At 46.5% G+C, this 15,840-nt stretch overlaps 1 protein-coding gene across 2 annotated transcripts in view; it reads left to right on the top strand.

The window, feature by feature from the left end:
• The window catches only part of WWOX (WW domain containing oxidoreductase), a 988,815-nt gene that overhangs the window by 119,052 nt on the left and 853,923 nt on the right, over positions 1-15,840 (top strand). The window lies entirely within an intron of this gene.

The following is a 15,840-nucleotide window of genomic DNA, read 5'->3' on the forward strand; positions in this document are numbered from 1 at the left end:
CCTCTAGACTAGAGAAGCCTCCAGACCACAGCTGCGGTGCCACAGGGGCCCTTGACCTTGACTCCACTGCTCTGTCGCGACTATCAGGGCCTCCCAGCTCATTTTTCAGTCTCTGCTTCCCACCTTGTGCCTTTTTGCTCCTGACTCCTACTCCTCCTGCTCCTGCTCCAGACCCTTCAAAGGGAGGGGATCTGACTGGTCATGTGTAGTCACATTGTGCCTTTTGGACAAAGCACTCAAGCCAGGCCACTTCAGGGTCTGGCTGTTCGCACATCATGGGTGCTCCCTCCCATTGCACAGACAGCAAGCCCAAGGTAATCGAGGCAAGGAGATCCCGGAGCCACCCATCTCCGAGGACATGCAGCCTCACTGGGAGCCTGTGAGTGGAGGTGTTGCCCCCGGCAGAGGGCTGTGAGGTTGGTTCCTGCCAGAAACCAGAACGAGGCCTTTGTCTCTGAAGGGCCAGAGAGCGAATATTTTCAGCTTTGCAGGCTGTACAGTCTCTGTTGCAATTACAGTTGACCCTTGAGCTGCATGGGTTTGAACTTCGTGGGTCTACTTATATGTTGATTTTTTTTCTTAATATGAAATTTATTGTCAAATTGGATTCCATATAACACCCAGTACTCATCCCAACAGGTGCCCTCCTCAATGCCCATCACCCACTTGCCCCTCTTCCCCAACCCCCATCAACCCTCAGTTTGTTCTCAGGTTTTAAGAGTCTCTTATGGTTTGTCTCTCTCCCTCTCTAACTTTTTTTTTTCCTTCCCCTCCCCCCACGGTCTTCTGTTAAGTTTCTCAGGATCCACATAAGAGTGAAAACATATGGTATCTGTCTTTCTCTGTATGACTTATTTCACTTAGCATAACACTCTCCACTTCCACGGTGCTACAAAAGGCCATATTTCATTCTTTCTCATTGCCACGTAGTATTCCATTGTGTATATAAACCACAACTTCTTTATCCATTCATCAATGATGGACATTTGGGCTCTTTCCATAATTTGGCTATTGTTGAGAGTGCTGCTATAAACATTGGGGTACAAGTGCCCCTATGCATCAGCACTTCTGTATCCCTTGGGTAAATTCCTAGCAGTGCAATTGCTGGGTCATAGGGTAGATCTATTTTTAATTTTGTGAGGACCCTCCACACTTTTCCAGAGCGGCTGTACCAGTTTGCATTCCCACCAACAGTGCAAGAGGGTTCCTGTTTCTCCACATCCTCGCCAGCATCTATGGTCTCCTGATTTGTTCATTGTAGCGACTCTGACCGGTGTGAGGTGATACCTCAGTTTGGTTTTGATTTGTATTTCCCTGATGAGTGACCTTGAGCATGGTTTCATGTGCCTGTTGGCCATCCGGATGTCTTCTTTAGAGAAGTGTCTATTCATGTCTTCGGCCCGTTTCTTCACTGGATTATTTGTCTTTTGGGTGTGGAGTTTGGTGAGTTCTTTATAGATTTTGGATCTAGCCCTTTATCTGATAGGTCATTTGCAAATATCTTTTCCCATTCCGTCGGTTGCCTTTTAGTTTTGTTGATTGTTTCCTTTGCAGTGCAGAAGGTTTTTATCTTCATGAGGTCCCAATAGTTCGTTTTTGCTTTTAATTCCCTTGCCTTTGGAGATGTGTCAAGTAAGAAATTGCTGTGGCTGAGGTCAGAGAGGTTTTTTCTTGCTTTCTCCTCTAGGGTTTTGATGGTTTCCTGTCTCACATTCAGGTCCTTTATCCATTTTGAGTTTATTTTTGTGAATGGTGTAAGAAAGTGGTCTAGTTTCATTCTTCTGAATGTTGCTGTCCAGTTCTCCCAGCACCATTTGTTAAAGAGACTGTCTTTTTTCCATTGGATATTCTTTCCTGGTTTGTCAAAGATTAGTTGGCTATACTTTTGTGGGTCCAATTCTGGAGTCTCGATTCTTTTCCATTGGTCTGTGTGTCTGTTTTGTGCCAATACCATGCTGTCTTGATGATTACAGCTTTGTAGTGGAGGCTAAAGTCTGGGATTGTGATGCCTCCCGCTTTGGTCTTCTTCAATATTACTTTGGCTGTATGTTGATTTTTTTACAGTACAGTACTGCAAGTGTATTTTCCCTTCCTTATTGGTTTTGTTTTGTTTTGTTTTCAATATTTTATTTTATTTTTGAAAGAGAGACAGAGTACAAGCAGGGGAGGGGCAGAGAGAGAGAGAGGGAGACACAGAATCCGAAGCAGGCTCCAGGCTCTGAGCCATAAGCACAGAGCCTGATGTGGGGCTCGAACTCATGAGCCGTGAGATCATGACTTGAGCTGAAGTCAGACGCTTAACCCACTGAGACACCCAGGTTCCCCATTATGGTTTTCTTCATAACATTTTCTTTTTTTTTTAGGTCATCTATATATATATATATATATGTATATAATTTGTATAATGTACAAAATACATGTTAATCGAATGTTTGTGTCATTGGTGAGGCTTGTGGTCAATAGTAGTCTATTAGTAGTTAAGTTTTGGGGGAGTCAAAAGTTGTAGATGGATTTTCAACTGTGTGAGGGATGGCACCTCTAACCTCTGTATTGTTCAAGGGTCAACCATACTCATTTTGCTGTTGGAACATGAAAGTAGCCACAGACAATGCATAAATGAATGGATGTGTTCTGATAAAACTTTATTTATGGGAACAGGCAGTGGGCCAGACCTGGCCCAGGGACCATAGTTGTTTGCTAGACTCTAGTGTGTAGAGTACAGGTTTTGAGCCTCAGATCTGCCTCTTGCTAACCTTGTGACTTGGGAAGTTAATTGAAATCCTATGGCCCAGTTTTCTCTTCAGTCAAATGGGGACAAAATAGCTTTTTAGCAGTTATTAAAAATGTTTGATGAAATGATGTGCACAATGAGCTCAGAGTATAAGATCTCAACGAATACTGTTTTCATCAGTGACCTCCTTATGCACACTTACAGCAGAGGGTGGGAGATGGTTCTGGATCTGAGGCTGTTGGAAAATAAATAGGTGTTATTGTGAAGCTTTTGATTCTTCAGGTTGTCAGCTGACCTTGAGTTTTTGGCGGATACATTCAGAGCTTTAAAGGTCATTTTGTGTTTTTTTCCTTTCCATGTTGGGAACATCATCTGCATTGCCATTTTAAACACTAGATTTGCCTTTAAGTGGTTTACTCGCATGTGTTTTTTCCGTAATTGTTTCCAACTCTTTCTGAGGCCGGACTACACGTTTTATTATTTATTTTGTTAAATTTTATTTTAGAGAGAGAGAGAGAGAGAGAGAACAAGAGAGAGAACGAGCATACCAGCGGGGTACAGGGGCAGAGGGAGAGAGAACCTTAAGCAGGCTCCATGATCAGTATGGAGTCTGATGCGGGGCTTGATCCCACGACCCTTGGGGTCATGACCTGAGCTGAAAGCAAGGGTCAGATGCTCAACTGAGCCCCTTAGGTGCCCCTGGACTGTATGTTTTAATTCAGGGTTTGTCTAATCTATTACTGCATATTCTTGGCCCAAGCATGCTAGGATAGTGGTGTACCCTGAAACCGATAAATCAAGAAGTTATGTTCACATTTAATAATTAGCATGCACTTGGGGTACCTGCGTGGTCAAGTCCGTTAAGTGTCCAACTTTGGCTCAGGTCATGATCTCATGGTTCGTGGGTTTGAACCCCACGTTGGGCTCTGTGCTGACAGCTCAGAGCCCGGAGCCTCTTCACATTCTGTGTCTCCCTCTGTCTTCCCCCTCCACCACTTGCACTCTGCCTCTCTCTCAAAAATAAATAAACTTAAAAAAATTTTTTAAGATAATTAGCGTGTGCTCAGTGTCACAGTGGGCATCAAAGGGGGTCCTGGAGTCTGGGAATGGATGGACTGTTCTCTAATGGCGATATCTGCATCCCTGCCTGGCTTAGTAAGCTCGTGATAAGCCTTCAGAGGCTGCAACGATGGTTCGAAGTCTTGCTGATTTATGTTCACTGGGTATTTTGTAAATGTTCAGATTAACGATGGTACCCACTGAACATGATGTGAATGAGTTCATAGCCTGTCTTCTGTACCATGATCCCAAGAGAGAAAAAACATTGCATTTGGCTTTTTTATATGTATATATATATATATACATGTAAGTTTATATATATAATACATACAAATATATATAATATATATATAATATATATAATATATATACATGTAAATTTATATATATAAATGTGTATATATATATACATATATATATAATTTTTTAAAAGGGAGTGTTTGTTTAAAGAAAATAATTTTGCCCAGTTATGGCTCATATCGTATTTGGTGTTTATATTTTAAAAATTAAGGAGAAAGCAATTTGTTTTTTCCAGAATGACTTGTGAGTGAAAGGTGAGGGATGTCTACTTTTGGGAGCTATGAGGTTTGTATTGTTCTGATCTGGCCAAGGGCTTTCCCTTGGTCCCGTTGTGGGGGAGGGTCACAGTGGGTCTCACTCTGGACCTTGCTTGACCAGGAATGACCTTGAGCAGGGGTCACAAACAGCTGCCTGCCCTTGTGCCGAATACAGCCCGCACCTGTTTGGGTATGGCCTGCAAGCTAAGAATAGTTTTTACTCTTGTCATTTATTTTTAAATGCTGAAAAACAATCAACAGGAGAATATTATTTCATGACACATGAACATTATATGGAATTTCTATTTCAGTGTCCATAGATAAAATTTTAAATTTTATCAGTAAAGTTATGTGGAGATTTTTCTTCTCTCTTATTCTACGAATACCTCCATACTATCCTTGGTTTTGCTGCTTGGCCCACAAAGCCTAAAATATTTACTGTCTCACCCTTTACAAAAAAAAAAAAAAAAAAGAAAGAAAGAAAATTGCTACCTCTTGATGTAGAGCAGTGATTTTTGAGTCTCTTTTGTAGTTTTCAAAATCTTTCATCAAATGAAACCTTTTGGGGGAAGCCTGATTTACAAAGTAGGTACAAGATGGAATTGTTTGGACCAAGGCGGTGGTCTGAGCCTTGCTGGGTGTCAGACTCGGGCCACACCTTCCCGCTTGGGGATTAGGCTGTCTTCACTAAGAAAGTGCCTTGGGGTGCCTGGATGGCTTAGTCCCTTAAGTGTCCAACTTTGGCTCAGGCCATGATATCATGGTTTGTGGGTTCAAGCCCCATATCAGGCTCTCTGCTGTCAGCACGGAGCCCGCTTCAGACCCTTTGTCCCCATGCTTCTGCCCTGCTCTCTCTGTTTCTCTGAAAAATAAATAAACATTAAAAAAAAAAAAAGTGCTTGGATTCATACTTGTAAATATCCATCTGCAGTCTCCTTTATGCTATTGTAAAATCCAAAAAAGCTCTGAAAAACAAACTATATATATATATATATATATATATACACACACACGTATATATATGTGTATTTATATACATATATTTATTTTTTATATTTCCAGAAAACTCTTGGTGGTAACCTGACTTGAGCTGATTTCGTGTCCCTATTTTTCCACTCTACTGTGGATAATCCTGTTTTCACTGCAGCAGTAGAAAAGTGTTTGTTACAGGACGTTACCCTAAACACCGCTGGGGGTATTTCATGACACACAGTCTGTGCATCCATTGACCTTTATCCCATGGATGGATTCTGAATTACGGAAGCAGGCCACGGGGGGTGGCCTTCTGCTGTGCTCTGCCCACTGGATGCCAGGATGGCCTCTCTGAGCTGGCCACACCCATCATGTGGATTCGCAGTGGCCATGCATGTTTTTCTGTTTTTTTTAATATATATATATTATGTATATATTTAAATATATATATAAAAATATATAAATATATATATATAATATACTGTCAAGTTAGCTAACTTGTATACAGTGTATACACTGGCTCTTGGTTTTGGGGATAGATTCCCATGATTCCTCACTTACATATCACACCCAGTGCTCATCCCAACAGGTGCCCTCCTCAATGCCCATCCCCCCTTCCCCCCCCACCCCCGCTGCCCCGCCATCAACCCTCAGTTTGTTCTCTATATTTAAGAGTCTCTTATGGTTTGCCTCCCTCTCTGTTTGAAACTGTTTCCCCCTTCCCTTCCCCATGGTCTTCCACGCGAGTTTATCTCGGAGGCCTAGGGTGAGGGTGTATGGTGCTCACCTCTGACAGATGCGGTTTTGTCCCCCTGCTTGTCCCCGCAGCCGCTTGCGGCCCCAGCCCAACACGATCGTACTGTGTGCTGTGCCATCTAGTGGTCCGAGCGGTTGTGTGACCCTCTGTGGATGCTGGAGGAGGCGGGCTTGGGGGGGGGGGGTGCGGCAGGGCAGTGGGGTTTCTGTCCCCCTGAGGAGTGAAGAGCCTCGTTCAGCCAAGACTGCTGTGGAACTGAGCCCACGGATAACAATTAGGTTTTCTGCTCCTGGGGCCAGTGGGACAGTTGAGGGTACTGAAGGCCTCACTTCCCAGGCCCTGAGACCCACCTGTGTTCCTCTGCTTTTTCTTTATCCTGCTTACGACTTTAGGGATTTGGCCCTTCTTGCTTTTGGAGCCCCCTGCTCTTTTCCCCTCAAGACTCACCACAGAATGGGTCAAGACATTTACTTTTGCACGTTCTCAAAGTCCATGTCGACAAGGCTGCCCTCTGGTTCTAAGCCATGGGGGAGAAAGGAGGAAGGGAAGCCTACTGTGGGCAGGGCCCAAGTTCTAGTGAAGGGGGATGAATAGTGAGCCTGGAACCTCAGAATGTGGCCTTATTGGCAAACAGGGTCTTTGCAGATGTAATTAGTTAGGGATCTCAGGATGAAATCCTGGATGTAAGGACTGTTGTCCTTGTAAGAAAAGGGGACACAGGCATAGAGGAGAGTCCATGTGACGATGGAGGCAGAGGCCAGAGGGATGTGTCTACAAGTCATGGGACACCGAGGATCGCCAGCAACCACCCTTGAGTGGGAGAGAGGCATGGTGGTTTCCCCCCTGGAGCCTCCAGGAGGAACCAGCCCTGACAACATGGTGATTTCGGACTGCTGGCCTCCTGAACTGGGAGCGAGTAGATTTCTGTACTTTTAAGCCACCCCGTTTGTCACGATCTGTTACAGCAGCCCCAGGGAACTAAGATCCCTCAGTTTCCCCGAGGAAGTTCACGAGGTCTTAGTTCTGGATCTGCAGCCTCCAGAAGTCTGAGCAGCTCCTTGGCCTCCCTGCCGTCATCCCAGAGCAGAGATCTCATGACGTTCCCTTGTTTATTCATGAGTAAATATTTACTGAGCCCCTACGAGGGCCAGGCTGGCCTGGGCATTGTGGGGACGGGATCTATAAGATGGTGCCCTCAAGAAGCTCCTGATTCCATTAGGAGGACAGTAGAGTTCTTTTTTTTTTTTTTTAATTTTTTTTTCAACATTTATTTATTTTTGGAACAGAGAGAGACAGAGCATGAACGGGGGAGGGGCAGAGAGAGAGGGAGACACAGAATCGGAAACAGGCTCCAGGCTCTGAGCCATCAGCCCAGAGCCTGACGCGGGGCTCGAACTCACGGACCGCGCGATCGTGACCTGGCTGAAGTCGGACGCTCAACCGACTGCGCCACCCAGGCGCCCCGACAGTAGAGTCCTAATGAGCCCATGTGGCCACTCTCCAGCAGTGGCAGAAACAGCCGTGAGTCAGGGAGACATGCTCAGAATGGATTAGGGTCAGGCCATCATGCACCCCTTAGTCTCAAGCTGGAAACTTGGGATTTAGGGATCCGTTGGCCCAAGTGACACCTGTCTTGACGGGTGTGTTCTTGATCAGGTTAGCTGCCCCTGTGTACTGCCACCGCCGTACAGGCCTCCATTCCCCCAACACCAGCCTTTCGGGGGGCCAGCAGTGTCTCCGGTGCACCGGTGAAGACACTGTGACCTACAGACATTACAGTGAGGAGAACAGTGCTGTCTACCTGCCTGTTTGAGGAAGACTAGGTGAGCTTTACGAGCTAAGCGCTCAGCCCTGTTTCCGGCACCTAGGGGGTGTTCAGTGAATGTCAGTTGCTGATACTGTGTGGCTGGTTTTTTTTTTGTTTGTTTGTTTGTTTTCCCTTCTCTGCCGTCTCTTCTTCCTTACCTGGTATCCTCCTCCATTATCACCAGGACCCATGTGTCTCTTGGTTGCTTCAGTCATGATCATTGTCACTATTCTTGTTGCCCTTACTGTTAACGATTATTACAACATGGTTGCTCAGATTCACCCACTTTTTTTTTTTTTTTCAGTTTATTTATTTTGAAAGAGAGGGGGTTGAGGGGCAGACAGAGAGAGAGGAGAGAGAGACTCTGGAGCAGACTCCTCACTGTCAGTGCAGAGCCCATGCGGGGCCCAAACCCACGAACCGTGAGATCATGACCTGAGCCTAAATCAAGAGTCGGACGCTTAACCGACTGAGCCACCCAGCGCCCCTGCTCACGTCTTTGAAAGGGGCGGGCTGTCATGCTTGCCTTTGGATCCGTTAAATAAGTTGCCTCAAGCCATCTTCTCCAGCAATGTCACCGAGAGCCCTCTCCCTCCCAGGGCCCTTTGAGGCAGACAAATGCCACCGATAAACCAAAAGCAAATGCTTTGGGTGAATTCGCCATAGCCACACTGGAGTTGGGGCTGAGAAATGGAGTTCCTGTCATTGTTGACTGAAAAAACACAGCCCTTCTAATAGAGTTTTGGTGCGAGAGCGTTAGCCTCGCTGCCCACAGACTTGAAGGATTGTAGCGCTGGCCTAACATAATTTTGGTAACTCTGCCTGCTTCTGCCTCGGGTAGAAATAATTCAGATTTCACTCTCCATTTTCCTTAATGGGCTAAACAGCCACTTTGTAATACCTGTATTTTATGAGACATAATTCTGGATATTGTTTCTGCAGCGTTTTGAAAAGACAAACCTGAGCGAGCCGGCCATTTAACTTGAGCAATTTTAAAGTTATTTGTAAAATGATATGCTGTCTTTTTTGACCCAGTTACTTTATAAAGCTACATTCTTTGGCAAACATTAACACAACTTCTCCGTGTGTGGGCTAAATAAATATTCGGGCAACACTGATTGAGCGCTGCCTTGGGTAAATAATTCTCTTTCCACACATTTCCTAGTTTATAATGAGGAGTTTTCTTCACGGTCTGACCGAATGTAACATTCCATTGAAAACGAGGCATAAATCCTTGGGTGAGGGAGACGTAGACCCAAGGTTCGAGGGGGTTCATTAAAGAGTGGGGGTGGCCAGGGTGACATCCCCCCCCCCCCCCGCCCCATCTTCCTTGGCTCTTTTCTGGTCTGTGGGCCCCCGGGGAGAGGACAGACAGGAGGCAGTGGAAACAGAAACACGTTCTCAGGAGAAGTAAGCTCAGTCGAACTCCTACATGCCCTCTCCCCAACCAGCACGTCTCCCCCATCCCTTCTCTCGAAAGTGAGACCACGTGATGCTCTCCTGCCTTAGGAATTTGGGGAGCCCTTGTTCTTGACCCCGCCTCCAGTGCCTGATGTCCCGTGTAGGACATTTTGGCCGAGCGGGGTGGAAGATCTCCAGGGGGGTTGGGACGTGCCCTGCTCTGGCTGTTAGTTCCCGGCTCTCCCGGTTTCCGCCCGTGTGCTGGTGGGCGAGTCCCCACAGGGAAGACGCTCCTGTGATCTCCCTGTCACCCGTGAGAAGGGGTCACTTATTAGTATTAGGGTCACAGATGGTGAGAAATTGCCATTTATGGCACAATTCATGTATGGCCTTGTTTAAGCCTCCTTATACTCTATTAATACTCCTGTTGAAGGTGAGGAAATTGGGACTCAGCGGGGCTTGGCATTCTGTCTGAATGCACACAGCTGCACAGCCACTTCAGCCTTGCCTCGAGTTGGGGGCCACACTGCACTCTCCCCCTGGTCTTCCTGGTCCCCTTTCCAGGCATTCACCCGTGTCCATCAGTCGGTCCACTGTTCAGGTCCATCAGTAGGCCCACTGTGTCTGGGCAGAGCTAAGGGCGATGATCCAAGTCAGCCGGGAAGAAACCTGGTCACCTGTGAGGGGCTTGACCCTGGTGTGCGGGTTCAGAGCAGGGGAGACACCCCCGGGGGCGAACGAGCAGTGAGGCAGGTGCTACCCAAACACCCGGGCATTGCGTCATCTGCTCTCGCTGGAGCGGAAAGAAGCGTTTGCTTCCGGGGTGCATGGGTGGCTGGCTCAGTGCGGTAAGTGTCCGATTTTGGCTCAGGTCACGATCTTGCCCCTTGCGGTTTGTGAGTTCGAGCCTCAAGTCGGGCTCTGCGCTGGTGCTGAGGAGCCTCCTTGGGATTCTCTCTGCCCCTTTCTCACTCTTTCTAAATAAATTAATTAATTAAAAAAAAAAAAAAAGCAAAGCATGTTCTTCCTCTCAGAGTTTCATTTTTCTTAAAATTAAGGATTTCCCATATGAAATAAGAACATGCTCAGTAAAAACGTGGACGCCACAGAAACGTGGAAGAGAGAGAGAGAGAGAGAGAGAGAGAGAAAGAGAAATGGCCCAATACAGTCCCTGTTAGCATTTTGGTACATACTGTCTGGTACTTTTAGATGCACAGGTTGTTCTCTGTTGTCTTGTGTTGTTGTAATTGCCACATACACACTTGTGATGGGTTCCCCTACAAATTAATTCTGAGTTAATTTTGCTACCTCAGTCCAAATACAAATCCAGAGATCATGTTTTTTTTTTTTTTTTTTTGCATAGTTCCTACACACCTTATATACATAGTGGTACATAGGTACCAGTTTCTTCTTTCACTTAAGATTTCAATCCTTCCTGGTTTTCTAGACTGTTCTAAGCAGCCCTTTGAAAGGCATCGTGACAGTAAACCATGTAGATGAACTGTGATTTTCACTTCATCATTCTCCTGCCAAATGGAGTTTTAGGTTGTTACTGACTCTTGCCAGTCACAAGGCCATGACCATCTTTGGTTGTCAAGTACTTCCCGGTTAGGATGATTTCTGTGGGATCGATTTGCCAGAAGCGGAATTTCCAGGTCAAAGGTGCGGACACTGGGAACCCCCTACTACATATGAACTTGGGCCAGAGACCCACCACATAATGGAGAATGTACCTTGGGCTTGCCTGGAGAGCCAGGGGCAAGGATGGGAGTAAGTGGATCTTCCGATTAAGGACTTATCCAGATGGGCTAAATGACCAGCTTATTTTATTGTAAAAATGGAGTGGATTTTATGCTTCCTTTATGTGCACGGCTTCCAAGACAATTGGGAACTGTCACACCATAGAATGCCAGGGCATGGAACCGGTCCCGAGGCTTCTGAAAAGGAGTTCTAAATTTGGATTCCTCTGAAGTCACTTCTTGCGGTGCAGTGCGGACAATACTCTGCTTCGACGATGGCTGAGCCTCAAGTGCCAGGATGCGGAAGACGCTCCCAGGTCATAATTAACCTTCTTCAAAATAAGAAGGGAGAAAGGCTGCTGAAAGGCTTTCTGCGCTCCAGGAAGGAGAACAAAAATGCAAAATGCTAATAGTCTTGAAACCCCTGCTCTTGTCCATTCCTTACTAAGTACCGTTCTCCCTGGATTGAACGAGTCTACGCTTTTCACACAAGTCCTAAAAATCTGCCCTTCCTCATTTTTTTTTTTTTTTTGGCAAGTGACCTCCCGCAGTTCCCCTCCCTGTCACAGCTCATCCATACATTCTTTGGAAGACTCCCCTTGAAGACTGGATTTTCGCTGTGTGGCCGCTGAGATGTTGTGTTTGTTCAGTAAGTTCAGAGAACCATTTGGTATTACATGGAATTAACGAAAACCCAGTTAAATGACGTACCCTGAAACCAAGCAGCTGCATATGGAAAAAGCCTTCTGTGACCCAGTGGTCACCATCCTAACTGCCCTACACATATACTCACATTCCAAAGACCTTCTACTTTTTTTCCCCTCTGTACAACAATACCCTATTTTTGAAAGTACTTGTTCTGCTAATTTATTCTTAAACAAGAGGAGGAACCAGTATTGGGTCCCCTCATAAAACAGTTAACGGGAAGCCTGAGGCATCTTTTAGTGTCGGCTTTTTTGGCTGATGCTTGGAATGGCTCCATCAATCACTGCTATTCATGTATAGCTGGTTTTTATGTCAGTTAAACCATCTTCCATCAAGTTGGTGGAGCAGAGTCAGGGAACAAGATGAATAGGGGAAGCGTCTTCTGTGGTGTGGAAAGGGCTTTGCTTTTAAATGCCGATGTTGATTTCTTAATATTTTCAGCTTCCTCTTCCTAAGCCAGTTCCACTCTGACCATCGCTCAGAAGTCTGTTCTTTTCATCTTGTTCAGGGGGCGGTGGAGGTGGGGGGAGTGCTGGGTGCCAGTCTGGAAGTGCCAGCGATGGTCCCGCTGATGAGGGGGATTCATGATCTGTCCTGGGCTCCTGAGAAAGGGAAATAAATCCTGGGGCCCTGGGAATGATCCTTGTAGCCACAGGGCGGTGAAATGTCATGCCCCCAGTCAGCCCGTAGCGACGTCCATCTGTGCCGTTGGAGTCTTGCATGGGGATGTGTAGTTATTTCACACAAGACAGCATGGCATGGTGTTTCTTGAAAGATGTGTTTTGTGTATCTCAGTGTCAGTTTACATGTTTTCTGCCCAGAAATCAACAGGATTGCTGCCCTACCCCAGACCCCTTTAATTAGGTTCAGTCCTCTGGAGAGTATTCCTTGAGTGAGTGCAGTGTTCACAGCTGTGTGTGCCAACTCCAGAGGGAGGGGGCGATGGATGAGGGCTCCCCCCACCCCGCCCCAGAGGGGAGGAGTAAGTTTTCTCTGACACTGTTGAGAAATGCTGACCGTATGATGATAAAAAGCATTTGGACTTGGGCCACTTGTATTACTGCTTTGAAATTCTCTACGGACAGTGCACCTGTTTATTGTTTGCACCCTGAGTGGACCCATGTCCCCACTGGCCACTACCCTCTGTTTCTGCCATGGGTGCAAGAAGTGCCACTAGAGACCCTGGGATTGGCGGTTCGGGTTGAACGGGGGAGGTGATGCATGAATGCAGAGGGTGATGCCAGTTGCCAGTTGGCCCAGGTTCGCACTGCAATCCCTTCCGTTAGGTCTGCTCAGTCCCTCATTGTGCATTGCCCTCTGCGGGGGTAGGGGGGGAGTCCTGTGAACCCCCTGGTTAAAATTCATGCATATGGGTCCCCTCTTCACAGGTCTTCACTCCTGCCTCTGGGCCATGAATGGGTTCCTGGATCACCTCACTGATTCAGAGATGCTCTTTGGTCCTCACGGTACCCACCTGGGTTCTTACTGTTCCCTCACCTCCTGCACACTCAGGGCACATCAGACCACAGAAAATGTTTTTGTATAAACTCAGGTGAACCGAAGTGATCATTTTAACAACACTTGGGACTTGTTTGTATTTGTAGGGCCATTTTCTTCCCAAGGATTGCACGCTGCAAACCAGCCTGCAGCTTTTGAAAGGTGAACATTTCACATTTTACAGCAGAGATGGGATGGCTGTGTGTGGGGGTTGGGAGCCTGGAATGGGGGGGGGGAGGGCACCAGAAGGGGAAAACGGGAGGAAGGGGCGAGTGAGATAAGCAAAGGGAATTCAGAAAGTAATAAAGTCCTGCAGTAATCAGAGGGCTGAGGCCAGGTCCCTGGGGAGCAGCTGTACACAGAGTGATTCAAACCCACTCCAGACCTGTGTTCCAAATCATTACCTTCACCTGGAGAAGCAGACCCGGCCTTGGGCAAACCACCCCCACTCCCTGGCTCTGTGACCTTGGCAATTTACTTCCCCTCTCTCTCCGAGATCAGTTTCCTCATTTGTGAAACAGCAGTAATCTCTAACTCACAGGACCATGAGGGGATTAAATGAGAAATCACACTCTGAGTGTTGAACACATTGTCTTTCTGGCATGTTAGGGAGAGCTCCAGAACTGCCAGTGTCATGGCTAAGAGCTTGGTTCTGGGGCTTGATGGCTTGGGTTTGATTCTCAACACTGCTCTTTTCTACCTGTCTTCCTCTGGGCACGTGAGTTCATTTCCTTTGTGCATTTTCCCCTCCCTGTGTAATACACGGATAACAACAGACATTTCGTTGGCAGGGTGAAGTGAGATGGTCGTGTACACATGCCTGGCCAGTCGGTGGTGCCCAACAGATACAAGTTATTCACGTTGGAAGGCTTGCTTACTGGGTGTCTGTGCCGTGCCAGGCAGGGTGCCTGAGCCGAAATGACCGGTCAGGGCAGCTGAGCACGGACGTCCGGAGTAACTTTGCCCAAGGTCCATCAGCCCTGGTTCCTGCCTTCTGGTGTGGCTGTGCCAGGTGTTTGAAGAAGGAGGAGGAAGCCCGCTTTTGTTCCTTGCCCAGATTGCATCCAAGGTCTCATTTCATGCTGTTTCATCACAGTATGTGTGCACAGGGCCTGGTACATAGCAGGTGCTCTGTAAGTGCAAGTTCATGTGCTCCCTTAGGGTCAGTTCATAAGCATCAGCTTTTGCCTTTTCTGCAGCTTGTTCCATTGCAATCAGCTGCTCATTCCAAAGCAACCACATGACTTTGCACATGTGCCGGCCCCTGTCCCTACGCCTCCTCTCCTTTCCTTCTGTTTGAGGAGCAGCAGTGGTAGGTAAGGAACCAGAATGTCTCTCTCCGGTCAACCTCTGTTGCTACAAAACTGTTCCAACTAATCTCAGTCTAAAAGCCACCTAAAATATATTTACTTGTATCCAAAAGGATACAAAACCATTACCCCTAAGCCCCAGTACCTTTGGACTACATGGTGCCCCGGCCACTTCCTTGCTTGTTAGCTTGTCCAACAAATGGCTGGCACGGTGCAGACAGAGCCATCAAGTACTTCTGTTGCTAAAGCACGTGCTAATACCTGCTCCCCTGCAAGGTTTAGTGAAGGAGAAGTTGGAAATTAATGGCCAAATGAAGGTTTTAGGTTATGTGTGGATTTCATTTATCCACGCTCTCTCTTACCCCCATTAGCATGGTTAATTAAGAGTTGTCAATACATCTTTGCCGGAGTATTTGATTATTTTTTCAGCAGGGAAGATTAGAATGAAGTCTTCAGATCTGGCAAGTGTCATGGGACTTGTAGAGTAAATTGCAGGTTAAGCCCTCATTTTGATCTCCGGGACCAGAGCAAGCACCGTTTCATTGACAGGCCATCAGCTATGATCTGAGGGAGCACACAGAGGTGCCTTTTGGGGACAGAAGAGGGGCGTCTTGCTCTTGTCTCCCATGTTGAAAGGGTTTATTGCACAGTGAGTGTGTGTGGGTGAACAAACAGCAGGCTGGGGTTAGAGTTGACTGGAGCTAGCTCTGAAAGCCTTTTGATCTCTGCTTTATTTCAAAAATATACACGTGTGTGTTTATGTATGCATATGCATACACATATTTTCGTGTACATGATTCTGTCCAGCCAGAGAGGTGTGTGTGTGTGTGTGTGTGTGTGTGTACCAATAACAGGGTTGAAGTTGACAAGTTAGCCCTGCCAACCCCTTGATTGATGATTTATTAAAAAGTATATGTGTATACATACGTACACATGTATCTCCACCCGAGCAAAAATACCGTCTCAATCTCCCTTTTTGCCTCCCGGACAAGCGTAGTAGCAAACACTTCCTGCCAATGGCAAATGGCTCTGCCTTTTAGGCGTTTCTTGTAGCATTCGTGTTGTCAGTGGCCTTTATTTTCCCTTCTACTTTAGGGCTCCCAAGTTCTGGAATAAATCTTACCAGCAGTTAATTATACCTTGAGATTTCCAGGAGAGGCAGGCTAGTTTTTATGATTTTACCCACTAAATATACCTCTAGATAACACAATACATATTTACAATGACAAGTTTTGTTTTATTTATAGGGTTATAACAAATCATCAAAAACAACCCAAAAAGGGCCACTTAGACCAACATCCTTGT

This window comes from Herpailurus yagouaroundi, unplaced genomic scaffold (genome assembly GCF_014898765.1).
Source record: "Herpailurus yagouaroundi ecotype Mexico unplaced genomic scaffold, PumYag 190, whole genome shotgun sequence".
NCBI lineage: Eukaryota > Metazoa > Chordata > Mammalia > Carnivora > Felidae > Herpailurus > Herpailurus yagouaroundi.